Genomic DNA, 12,448 nt, shown 5'->3' with positions numbered 1-12,448 from the left:
ATAAGGAGATCTAGGCTTTTGCTGGATTCATCCAGCATTTTCCAAAGCAGGATTTGGCAGACTGTCTCCGTAACAGACCATATGGTGAACTTTAGGGTTTGCGAGTCATATAGCCTTTCTCGCAACTATCATACACTCTGTTCTTAGGATGCAAAAGCAACGGGAGTGTGGCTGAGCGCCAGTAAAATTGTATTTACAAAGACAGAACTGGGCTAGATTCAGCCAAACCATTGAATAAGGAAAATCTTGCTTCAGGGTGTGGTATAGCATCTGGGAGATGGTTCTCAGTGTCTGCTGAGTGATTGAATGCATACATGCATGAATGAATGAGTGAATGAGTATAGATGGTGGGCTAGTATGTTTTCTGCTTGATAGCAGATCCAGTCCACCTGACCTCCTAGACTTGCTGTTCAGCCATAGATTCTGCCTCCTGTAGAGTCTCATGTCTACCTGTCAGCTCCGCCCTGCAGGAGTCTTGCATAGCCTCTGCTTGTCCTCTGCCGCCCTGCCTCCCAGGAGCAGAGCTGCCTCCTTGACTGCATACCAGAGCATCTGCTGTTGGGTGTATGTCTCCTCTTTCCCAGAAAGAGAACAGAGCTGGAGGTAAGGAAAAGGATGCTGGAGCCACTTCATCTGGGTCACGGAAGAGGGAAGGAAGAGATCGGGGGCTTCAGCACACCCATGTGAGTTTAGGAAGGCATTTTTTTCCCTACAGAAGGAAACACAGTGTGGTTGGATCCCGTGGTATCGTGATGTACTTTTCAATAGTGCTAAATAAACTTTTATGAATGGGTATGGGAACCAGAATGCCCTTTTTGTACTACTTAGCAAAAAAATCTGCTGAAAAATTTGCTTTCAACTTCATAAAGACAGTCTCAAAACTTTGAAAACACTACAAGAGAATGGCCATTATCTTAATGGAAAGACCATGGAAAGGGTGTTGGTCCTGAGAAGTTAGAATACTTTCCTTGTAAGTTGGTAAGTGATTGTGAACAAAACCAATGACCTGGAGATCAAAACATGAGAAGTGTGAGCATTCGGAATGAAAGGGCAAACATGTGAGGACTCCGTGCTATGGGAGACAACTTCGAGAGCTGTGGGAAGGGGGTTTGTGATTGGTACCCTTGTACTTCTGGAACCCCAATATCTTACAGAAGCAGCTAAGAGAGAATTTATTTTGGCTCACAGATTTGGAAGATCCCATGATGAGGCAGGTCCTGGTGGTCAGAGCATGTGGCAAGAGTATTCACATCAAAGCAGGGCAGCAAGCTGGGGGGTTGAGCTCAGAAACAGGACTATGTCCTCAGAGTCCTGCCTTTTGTGTTCTTCGTCCCCAACTCCCCCCCAAAGATTCCACAGCCTCCTGAACTATGACCTCAGGGGAATAGGCATTAACACCATGAACCCAGGGGGACATTTGGATTCAAACCATAGGTGGTTTTAAACCTCCTGTCCTGAAACCAAGGTGCCCACTGGTGTGGATAGCCTTCATTATTGTCCTGCAGTTTCCAGAAGCTAAGAGATAATCCATTTCCCTACTGCGTGGTAAAATTCAGCAGCCGACTAAGACACAAAAAAAGGTCAAATTCAAACTCTGACCTCCAGCACTTGACCTTGATGGTAGATTGTATGGACGTTGTTTTGGAGCCATCCTGTGTGGTATTGAATTCCAATTCTGCCAGATTTTCGCCAGCTTTGGGATTAGACCTTTCATGGCCTTGGATGAATTCAATGTCTCAGCTGAGGGGGTACTGTGTCATATTCTTCATACTGTGAGTATCTGGGTATGCTTTAATTAGAAAAAAAGATATGAACACCAGGAAGCAGCATTTAAACTTACAGATGAAATGCTTTCAGAGGCTACTTTCAGTTAGAGTCTTGCTGGGTCTTTCTCTGGTGTCCACTGGTGTCATGGCAGAGGGTCCTGTCCGTCCGTCCTCCCCAAAAAAACCCCATAATCTTCTGCAATATTCACCACCATGAGCTACAGTTCACTTTGGGGCTCCCCAGAGTGTGAGCTCTGTCGTCTAATAGTTTACCTTTCTCTTGTGCTTGAGCGTAAAGGTAAGGAAGCTCATTAAGGGAAATGGGCTGTTAAGTTCTGTTCTGCTGAGTGGACTTTTATAGCTCTTGGTTTCGAATGCTTTGTCTGGGTTGGGTTCTGGTTCCTAGTGTTACCGCTGAGGTTTCTAGGCAGTGTGGAGTCCTGCCCCCTCCTGCTAGTGGCCCTAAGAGCTTGCTTGGCAGGGGGTCAGGCTCCTGCTGTGCAGTGGAGTATTCTCTGCCCAGATGCTTGCCTTCCCCCTCTCTGGGGCTCCCCATAGAGCATTGCTGGCAAGGAGGGGTGGTGTTGAGGGAGAGAGGCAGGGTTAGCTGATAGGCCCCATATCACAAGGTTGGGTAGTCCTAGGGTTCATTGCTTTTGAGACTCTGAAGTGTGGGTTTCCAGATAAAGACTGTTGTCTGAATTACGCTAACGGCTAACCTCCTTCACAGTGAGTTGGTGATCCTCGAGCTGCCATCTGGTAGGCAGAAGCCTCCAGCCATTTGAAAATGTGTCCTCATGAAGCTAATTAGCAGTGGTTAGTGGCTCAGCAGTAACTCTGTGGGGAAAACATTAACTTCTCTGAGGGTAATCCTGGGATCCTGTGAGAGACAAGAACATGTGGAAGGGAAGTGGAGGCTCTTTGGGGATAGCTGACACTGACTGAATGTTGTGTTTCAGTTAGGAAATACAGGCGCCTCTCCAGGGGTGGGTTTTTTTTGCTTTGTTTTGTTTTGTTTTTTTACCTTCCCTCTTCATAGGTCATGTCGCCTGAGTTGCTATATATCAGGCACTGTGCCAAGCTAAGCCACTGTCACCCACTAGTAACAGCCTTCATGTGGGCATGGCTTGCCCATTCCTCCAAGATAGCTTTCTGGTCTTGAAAATAATAACCATATATTACTTAAAAAATGAGGTAGTTCTAATAACTAAAATGAGACTATTGGTTGTTGATGAAGTATAAAGATTTGTCTTTGGGCTTTGAATATATCCAGTACCTTTGCCCTAAGTAAGAGTCTCTTAATCCCTGTCTTAATATTGGGAGAAAAAAAAAAAAAAAAAAAAAAAGCTCATGTAAACATCGTAATAGATGACAGTAAAGTCTGTTACTTGTTTTGATGCCGTGGAGTTTGCACAAGACTGGTGTTTTATGTCAACTTTACTTAAGCTGTAGCCATTGAGAGGAGGGAGCCTCAATTGAGATAATGCCTTCATAAGATCCAGCTGTTGGACATCTTTCTTAATTGGTGATCAATGAGGAGGGCCCAGCCCATTGTGGATGAAGCCATTCCTGGGCTGGCAGTCCTGGGTGCTATAAGAAAGCAATCTGAGCAAGCCACGGGGAGCAAGCCAGAAAGCATAAACCAAAAATAAACCCTTTCCTCCCTTGCTTCTGGTTACTGCATTTCATCACAACAATAGAAAAGTTTTTCAAGGGAAATAAGTGTGGGTGCTGGGTTATTATTTTCTTTTGAGTTTTAGGTAAGAATTGCAGTTGTATTGGAAGGCTATGCCTACTTGGTGACTACTAGATGCCTCAGCCCCCTGTGGTGTGGTGCATCTTGTCTACCTCGGACTGGGACTTGGAACTCTAGCGTCACTTTACTGAGGGTTTTGTTGTTTTTAAATGGGGTCATTTACCTGATGGGGTAACACTGTGTAGGAGATACAGGTGAGGAAATGGAAGTTTCCTCAGGTGGAGTCACTTGAGCAAGGTCACAGAACAAGTAACAGCCTGTGTGAGAGGTCTCAGAGGTAGGGCTCAATAGGGACACTGAGGCAGATAGCTGAGGGTGTGGAGTTTACTAGGGGAAGTGTTAATGCCACAGAAGACACACAGGTAGACCATAGCAAGGAAGGGCTCTGAAGAACCCTGGTGCATCAGGAGCTCTGAAGAGAGGATGGTAGAGCCCACATGATGCCATGAAAGCCAGCAGTCCAGCTCTCTGACACCCAGACAGGAGGCAGGGAGCGGGGTGGGGAGCTGGATGTGTGGCCGCTAATACCCCTTGGATGTAAACTCACTTCCCCAGGCAAGAAACCCTGGGACCTAGAAGTCACTTAGCTCACTCTCAGTAAGTGCCTCTCAGCAGCATCTGAGAGGGTAAGGAGTGCTGCAGATGTCATGGCAGCTGGATTCTAAGGTTACATTCTTACACCGTGGAGATCTCTGAAAGCCATCCATGTTGCTAGGAATTGTTAGTCTGTTTACTGAGTCTTTTAAAGAAATTTTTTTTATTTAAACAAAAAGATTTTTTTTTGCTTACCAGCTAGCATAAACTTCCAGATACATCTTTTAAAGGAAAAACAGATACCATCCAGATACTACTGTGTGTGATATTTTTTGATATCAAATTCCTGAGATGTAGCATCTGGGGGTCTTCTAAAAAGGTTTAACCTTTATCTAAATGCTTGACTAGCAGTGATCTCCAGTTTTAGACTCCATAGTTTAAACTGTCCAGAATTTTTGAAATGATTTTCTTGATTAGTAAAGTTGTAATAAATATAGACTTTAAAGTAACACATTAAACTTTCTGGTAAATGTAACAGAAATATAATTTTTAAAACACATCTGTGTAGGAAAAAAAATAGTGACTTTCTATTATTGCCGTCTTATTCCACTATGCATATTTGAGTGCTTCTGGAAGGGAGGGCAAAGGAGAACAGGAACTATTTAATGACCTAAAACCTGCCTGGCATTCTGGTGAAGGTGCAGTAAAAGCGTGAGCATCCATTTCCAGTGATGGAAACCCAGCAGTTGTTTAAATGTAATAGAAGCGGGGGCAGGAGATGGGATGGATTATCTTTTCTGACCTTGAGATTGGCACAAGGTAGTTGAGCCCGAAGCAGCTCCTTCTGTAGGAAGGAGATAATGGAAGTCCAAGCTGGAACTGGCCCCTTTGCCTTTCTGAGTTCTTTGTGATCTTGTCCCCTATTCATATATCGGAAACAGTTTCCTTTTGCAACACCAAAGATTAGAAGCTACTAGACTGTAGAATATAAAGTCCACCTGTCGTATAGCTCTCTGAGGCATTAGAGCTTTAAAGTGTGCAGAAACAAGTTTAAATTACATGCTCCTTTTTGTAGCTACTTACATCTTAAAGCACAAAATGTCAGTTCTGCAGAACTATTGTGACTGAGCTACTCCCTTGTAGGCTTAAGTGGTTCAAAGATTCTGGTTTTCTTTGGCAAATTGGAGGAGGCATGAAGGATGATTGAAAATACTGTCCAAAGACAGAAGCATGTTTTCTTTTTGTCTTACTTAGAGTTTTACTGCTATAAACAGACACCATGACCAAGGCAACTCTTATAAGGACAACATGTAATTGGGGCTGGCTTACAGGTTCAGAGGTTCAGTCCAGTATCATTTAGTCCAGGAACATGGCAGATCTAGGCAGGCATGGTTCAGGAGTTGCTGAGAGTTCTATATCTTGATCTGCAGGCTGCTAGCAGAACACTGGCTTCCAGGCAGCTAGGATGAGGGTCTTAAAGCCCACACCCACAGTGACACACCTACTCCAACACAGCCACACCTTCTAATAGTGCCACTCCCTGGGCCAAGCATGTACAAATGGTCACACTTTTGTTTCTTTGGGTTTTTTCTTTCTCTTCTTTTTCAAAATTTCAAGTGATCCAAGTGATGGTTTTTTAAAACCAGTCTGTAGTTTCTGTGATCTTTAAATTCATACCACATGTAGACACAACATGTCTAGTCATACAAACATGTAGACACAACCACTTAGAAAAACAAAAAGGATAGTAATAGTAAGGCAGAGAACGGATAATTCTTGAGGCATAACGATGCGGGGTGGAAAGAAGCCACAAAGGGAGACTGACTGGGCACGTGGGGCTGGCCTTGTCTTTAGGTGGCGAGCTTCTGCTTCTGTTCCAGCATTACCATCCCAGCTGGGGCCCCAGTACCAGGAGGGCTCATCTTTGCTCTCTAGTTTTCTGCCTTGTTCTCCTTCTAGAGTCAGGCTAGAAGAAAGGAATAAACCCTCCTCCTCTCTTCCCACATCACAGAGCTGCCTTGGCTTCAGTTCCCTCTTGGGTCGTTCTGGGCACTGGGAATTTCTAAGCATTTGAGAGAGTGCCCAGCATGTGCTATGGCCCCAGAGATTGGCAGTGAGCATTGGCTGTTATTCTCTCCCTCCGGACACCTTGTTGCTCCTCTTTGTTCTTGTACCTGGCCTCTTGTCAACTGGTCCCAGCCCTGCCCTGTCCTGTGTGCACTGCTGCCCAGGTGGTCTTTCTGAATGTCTGTCTGATCACTCCTGTCTTCTGCTTCAGATTCTGAATTGGCAGCCTTACAGTGGCTTTGTGGCTGCCCCGCCTGCCTGTGCACTCTCAGTTCATAGCACTGACTCCCTGGCTGCTGCCAGAGCAGCCATAATGAACCATTTGTAGTTGTATACACACCCCCTACTGTTCCACACTCTGCTCTTTTGTGTTTGCTGGGAGCCCCACCCCCATGTGAATTCCTGCTGTCCTTTCCCAGCCCTGTCTGCCTGACCCTGGAAGGCCCTTTCCCTTCTCCAGTGGAGTGAGTTACTGCTTTGCACAGCTGGCAAGGCGTGTTACGCTGTGGGAGAGTACTTGCTCTCAGGTGGTGTGGCACTACGGCTCAGTCAAGTCTCTTCACCCCCTTGGTTGATGTCTCAAACTCTCCAAGTTACCCAGCTTCTGTAACCTGTTTCCTCATTGTTAAGTTAGGAGTAATAGAGATAACTTTTGTAAGACTGTGCTGAGAATTTAATGAGACCCCTCCCTGAATTACTCAGAGTTGTCTAGAGAAGCAGAGCTGATAGGATGTTTGTCTGTCTATCCATCTGTCTATCTATCCATCTGTCTGTCTATGGGATTTATTTATTAGAGTGGCTTATAGGTTGTGGTCCAGCTAGTCCAACAATGGCTGCCTAACCATGGAAAGTTCAAGAATTTAGTAGTTGTTCAGTCCATGAGGCTTGATGTCTCTGCTGGTCTTTACTATATGCTGGAATATATATGCTTTGGGAAAAGAAGTATGCTCTAATGCCAGTGAAGGAGTGGACTCGCCAGTGAGAATGGGAGCAGGCAGAGTGGAAGCTTCCTTTTCCACATCCTTTATTTAGTCTATCAGCAGAAGATGTAGCCCAAATTAAAGGTAGATCTTCTACCTCAAAAGATCCAGATTAAAGGTGGGTCTTCCATTTCAAAAGATTTAATTGAGAAAAATCCCTCACAGGTGTATGCATCCACTTGAGTTTTAGTTAATTCCAAATGTAGTCAAGGTGACAACCAAGAATAACTATCACAAGTCCACCCCTTGTCAACTTGACACAGAATTACATCTCTTTATATCATGCTTAATTTCCAAATGAAAACAATAACCAGGTCATAATTTTGCCTGATATGATATAACTATTCCAGGTACAAACTACAAATGTATTATAAATTTTAGAATAGGTAGCAATATCTCTTGAGAGACATTCTTTTAGTATCTCAGAATTTAAATAAGATAACCACTGATATTCTCTTAATTGATGTTACATTATGTCATAAATCAGGAAGGAAAATACAAATATCTGCCCAAACACATTCTTAACAAAGTGAGACAGAAATACTCATGTCAATTATAATCCTCTTTCCCTCAACTGTATGGCCTTAGCTGGTATTTATAACTACCTCCCTCTACTACTATAGTCCCCCCATACTCTGCAAGCACCTCAGCAGGTCTTGGCTCTTTTCCTGGAGGAGTGACTCATACCTTCATTCCTGAAGGATCTGTGCCCTTTGTCATCTTGCCCGGGTTAGGCTGTTGTAGTTTCCCATTGACTTGAATCACGTGATACTGCAGCACCAAGAAATGCCCTGAAGGGTCTCCAGCGCTCCAGACATAATCTTTCTTACCTCCTTTGTAGAGAAGCAATCCAGTTTCCCCTTGGTAATCTGAATCAGTCATCTTGTTATTCCTTTTCTTAGACGTTTGGCTTAAAGGCATCAGAAGCCCAGAATTGGCCAGGGTGGGAGTCTGAGCTTCCAGTACAATGAAATGTTTGTTGTGTCTGCTTGCAGGATTGTTCCCCACTCTAGAACGAAAACGTCTAGCTCAGCAGAACGTTAAAGTTGTGGGAACAGGAAGCAAAAGTTTTTCTAGTGGGATACTAGGGGTGGTAGTAGGTGGAACCATCTCCCTCTTCACTCCTTGACTCCTGGACCCATGGATCCTGCTGATGGAAGAAATCGTACCACAGATTGGACACATATTGAGGACCCTAGTCCTCCAAGCTGTTGCCACCTAGTTGGCCCTGTAATTGTGCTTCTGTCAGGCCTGCTGCTTCAGGATGATGGGGAACATGTCAAGACCAGTGGATTCCACAAGGATACCATGGGTCTTAAATATTTCATGTACCACCCCAAAAAAAAAAGGATCACATGCGGTTGTTGTGAGGGGTATTCTTGATTCCACAGATGTTAAAATGTGAAACAGCTGGTGCAGACCTACAACCCCAATCATGCAGGAGGCTTTAAAGTCCAAGGCCCGTTGAGACCTGCATAGTAAGTTAAGACCAGCTAGAGAAATGTAGCAGGATTCTCTTTCAAACTAAAAATGAGGGAAGGGCTGGAGATGTAGCTTAGTGTTAGAGTGCTTGCTTAGTATGTGTAAGGCCATGTGTTCAGTCCCTGGTAACACAGTGACACACACATGCACATGCATACACATGCATGCTCAGTAATGTATGTACTGGGATTGAGTGAGAGAGTTTCCCACAGAGTCCCAGCCATGGTGTGCTTTGTACATGGAAGCCTGTATATTTGTCTCCTATACCAGACTCTGGTCTGCAAGTGACACAGACTGAGGTTCCTTCTATGTTGTATTCACAGAGCCTCCTTGGACAGTGGTACACAGCACACCTGTGAGTGACCGCTGGAGAGCTGACCATCTTCTATCTCAAGCCCCAGATTCTAAGAGGCTCCAGCCAGCTCAGTTCTTGCTTAGCTGCAGGTGTTGTCTTCCACTTCCCATTTCTTGGGCCTGGTCTTTACATCATGAGCTGAAACAGAGATGCAAGAAGCCTTTGAGCTTTATAGGACTGTTAGGATCACATTTCTCCCTACTGTCTACCTTGAATTTCCCTTAAGTGTGATGGTGTGGGTTGGCTGGAGTTGAAGGAGAAAGTGCCTCCCCTGAGGGTCAGGCAGTGACAGGCTTCCCTGCCTATAGGTCTAGCTATGCTATTTGTTGGAAATAAGGAAGGAAGGAGACATCAAACCCTTTCCAGACATGCTTTCCAGAGTCCTAGTTTTGTAGCAAATAAAATAGGCTGAAACCTGGATGGCTCCCTGTGAATAATTCTGTTTCTCAGCCATTTCAAGACCAAGTCACACTTGTAGTTTTTGATGTTCCTCTATCTGATCACATACCAGGAGAGGCTGAGCTGGAGACTGTTAACTGGATGATACTGAATCTTGATGTGAACTACATTGTTATTCTTCACTGTGTGAAAGATTAAAGCAGTCTGCTTAATGCCTACTGCCCACTTCATTTGCATACAGAAAGCGACTTTGGGAATTTTCTGTAAAGAACAAAGTGACTTCATTATGCTACTCAGCCACGTATGGCAATGGAAATTGAATTTTGAAAGAAAGTTAAAAAAAAAAACAAAAACAAAACTAGCTAGTTGTTTTGGTTCGCTTCTGTAGTAAACGAAGGGAGGAGGCAAAGCATACACTGGCTACATGTCCCTGTCACCCTTCCTGGCACAAGAAGTCACTGAGCCTCATCAGGATTTGCATGGGTAGGGAGTTGAAAAAGGACAAGCAGAGCCCCTCACAACTGTGGTTATGACTCCTTGAGATCTCTTTGTTCCCACTGAACCAGGGAGGGCAGATGACCAGCCAGCTCTGACTTCCCAGCAAGAGCAGAGGTTTTAAGGAGAAGATTCTCTACAGAGTCTGGGAAGGAGCAGAGCTGTTCTGTGAGTAGACAGTGTTGGAGGTTAGCCATGTCTGTTCCTCAGCGAAGAAGCACCCTGTCCTGTGTGGGGTTTTCTTATTTGTGTCCCGTGCTTTCACTTTGTCAGCTTCCTTAGTGCTGCTACTTCCTCCACTCTGTGAACTCCCTTGGTGGCTGTCCCTTTGCACTGATGACTCCCTTGGTGGCTGTCCCTTCAGTGTGCTGTCTTTGACTCGGGCATGCAGAAGCTTTCTTTGTTTGCTGTGGTTCTGTTTGTTCCTACTTTGGTTGACTGTGCTTTTGGAGTCCTAAAAATTTCTATATAGAAAGAACTACCATGTGATCCATAATTCCACTACTAGGTACACACCCGAAAGAAACAAGATTCCTGTGTTCAGTGAAGCATGATTCAGAACAGCCAAACCGTGAAACCAGCATGAATCTGTCAGCAGATGAATGAGCAAAGAAAATGCAGTGTGTATGCACACTAGGATAATATTTAGCCACAAGAAGATAAAATCCTGACATTTGTACCAACACACCTGAATCTAGAAGACATGTTAAACAATCATGCACAGAAAGACAAATTCCATGGTCGTAGTCAGTGGAACAACAGATATTCTCAGGGACTGCAAGAGTTAAAAGGGGTTCCATGCAGCTGGGGAGCTAGGCAGAGGTTGGTACAGTTACTGCTAGATAGCTGAAATAGGTTTTAATGGTGAGTTGTATAGGTGACTGAATATTGTATACTTCCTCAGAGCTAGAAGAAAGGTTTTCCAGTGTTCTTATCACAGAGAAATGATAAATATATGAGCTGATCAATATGAGATATTGTGATTATTATGCAATATATGCATGCATCAAAACATCACACTATACCATATAATCATGTATCAGTTAAAAACAATGAGCAAACAGAAAATAAAATGGGATCCTGCTGTGTATAACTTACTTTTGGTTACTGTGATACAGTACCATGACCAAAAGTGGCTTATGGAAGAGTTTCTTGTGATGGTTCCAGAAGGGGGGAGGCGGTAATAGTAGAGGAAGCATGGCAGGAGGCATGGGAATAGGAAGCTGGGGGGGGGGGGGAGGATGAGGGAGGGGAGAGAGAGAGAGAGAGAGAGAGAGAGAGAGAGAGAGAGAGAGAGAGAGTATATGAATGAACTGGAAGTGAGGTATGACTAGAAACTCCAAAGCCCACTTCCCATGACATATTTCCTCCAACAAGGCTCCATGTCCTAAAAGTTCCATATCCTCCCCAAAACAGTGCCACCAATGTGGGACCAAGTGTTCAAATTTGTAAGTCTATGGAGCTCATATCTCATTTAGACCACAAAAAGGAGTTGCTGAGTCTCCTTCCATGGTACAGCTGCGTTCACAAGTGCCTAGATCTCTGAGTGTCACTGGCTTCTCTGAGGATGGTCAGGGAATAGTTTTGGATTTTGACACCTTGGTAAGCGTCGAGCTCTCCAGTGCAGCCTGGCAGCGTTCATGACACTGTGCCTTCACTGGAGCAGGTAGCTTCTGACCTGCAGGTCTGTGGTGGAAGTTTAATTTGCTTCCCACAGAAGCAGAGTTTCCATGTGGGTCTACAAAACTCATTTCAAATTGTTAGATAGGCATCTATTTGAGTAGAAGTCAGTCTATTTCTTCCCAACCCCCCAACCAGCCATAAAGCAAACTGGAATTTGTCAAAAACCATTTTCGCACTCTGGAATTTGACCAAAAGCAAACAACAGTGTGAGCATTTCTGTGTAGAAACTGCTGACTTCGACATTAGAGCAGTGGGACGCTGTGGCGTTCTTGCTTAGATTTGACCTAGTCCCACCCTGTTCAGTTCAGGCTACTCATGCAGATAGCACCTTTGTTTCTGATTACATTTGGAGTAGAGAGTAGAAAATCCTCTCCAGAGGCCTATAGAGGAAGGGAAATGAGAGTCTGCAGAGACCTGTCAGCACACATTCTTGGCTGAGGGGAGGAGGCTTAAGAAGCCCTGTAAGGTCAGAACTGGGCTGACTTGAAAATACGGGGAAGTCAGTGATCTGCTGGCACCATTTGTGAGTGATTAGACAGTCACGACACAGACACATGATTCAAGGAAAATGACCAATCAGAGTCTATATACTCACAAATCTGACATATGCAGTTGAAGACATAATGGTCTCTGACTTCTTAATTTTAATGTAAAACATTCATCTGCAGATGGAAGACTCAAGGTAGGATAAATGTGGGTTGTCTTAAGACCATCACAATAGAACATTTTAAATGATTTTATTTATTTTATTATTTTAACATTTATTTATTTATATTTTATATGCATTGGTTTTACGTACATGTATGTCTATGTGAGGTTGCCAGACATACTGGAGTTACACTTTTGAGATGCCATGTGGGTGCTGAGAATTAGACCCTGATCCTCTGGAAGAGCAACACATGCTCTTCACCAGTGAGCCAATTCTCTGGCC

General features: G+C 44.3%; 1 protein-coding gene across 4 annotated transcripts in view; it reads left to right on the top strand.

The window, feature by feature from the left end:
- The window catches only part of Mboat2 (membrane bound glycerophospholipid O-acyltransferase 2), a 125,556-nt gene that overhangs the window by 54,380 nt on the left and 58,728 nt on the right, over positions 1–12,448 (top strand). The window lies entirely within an intron of this gene.

Source organism: Arvicanthis niloticus, chromosome 11, assembly GCF_011762505.2.
Source record: "Arvicanthis niloticus isolate mArvNil1 chromosome 11, mArvNil1.pat.X, whole genome shotgun sequence".
Lineage (NCBI taxonomy): Eukaryota > Metazoa > Chordata > Mammalia > Rodentia > Muridae > Arvicanthis > Arvicanthis niloticus.
The sequence above is the reverse complement of the archived record's forward strand: the minus strand, read 5'-3'. Positions and strand labels throughout refer to the sequence as shown.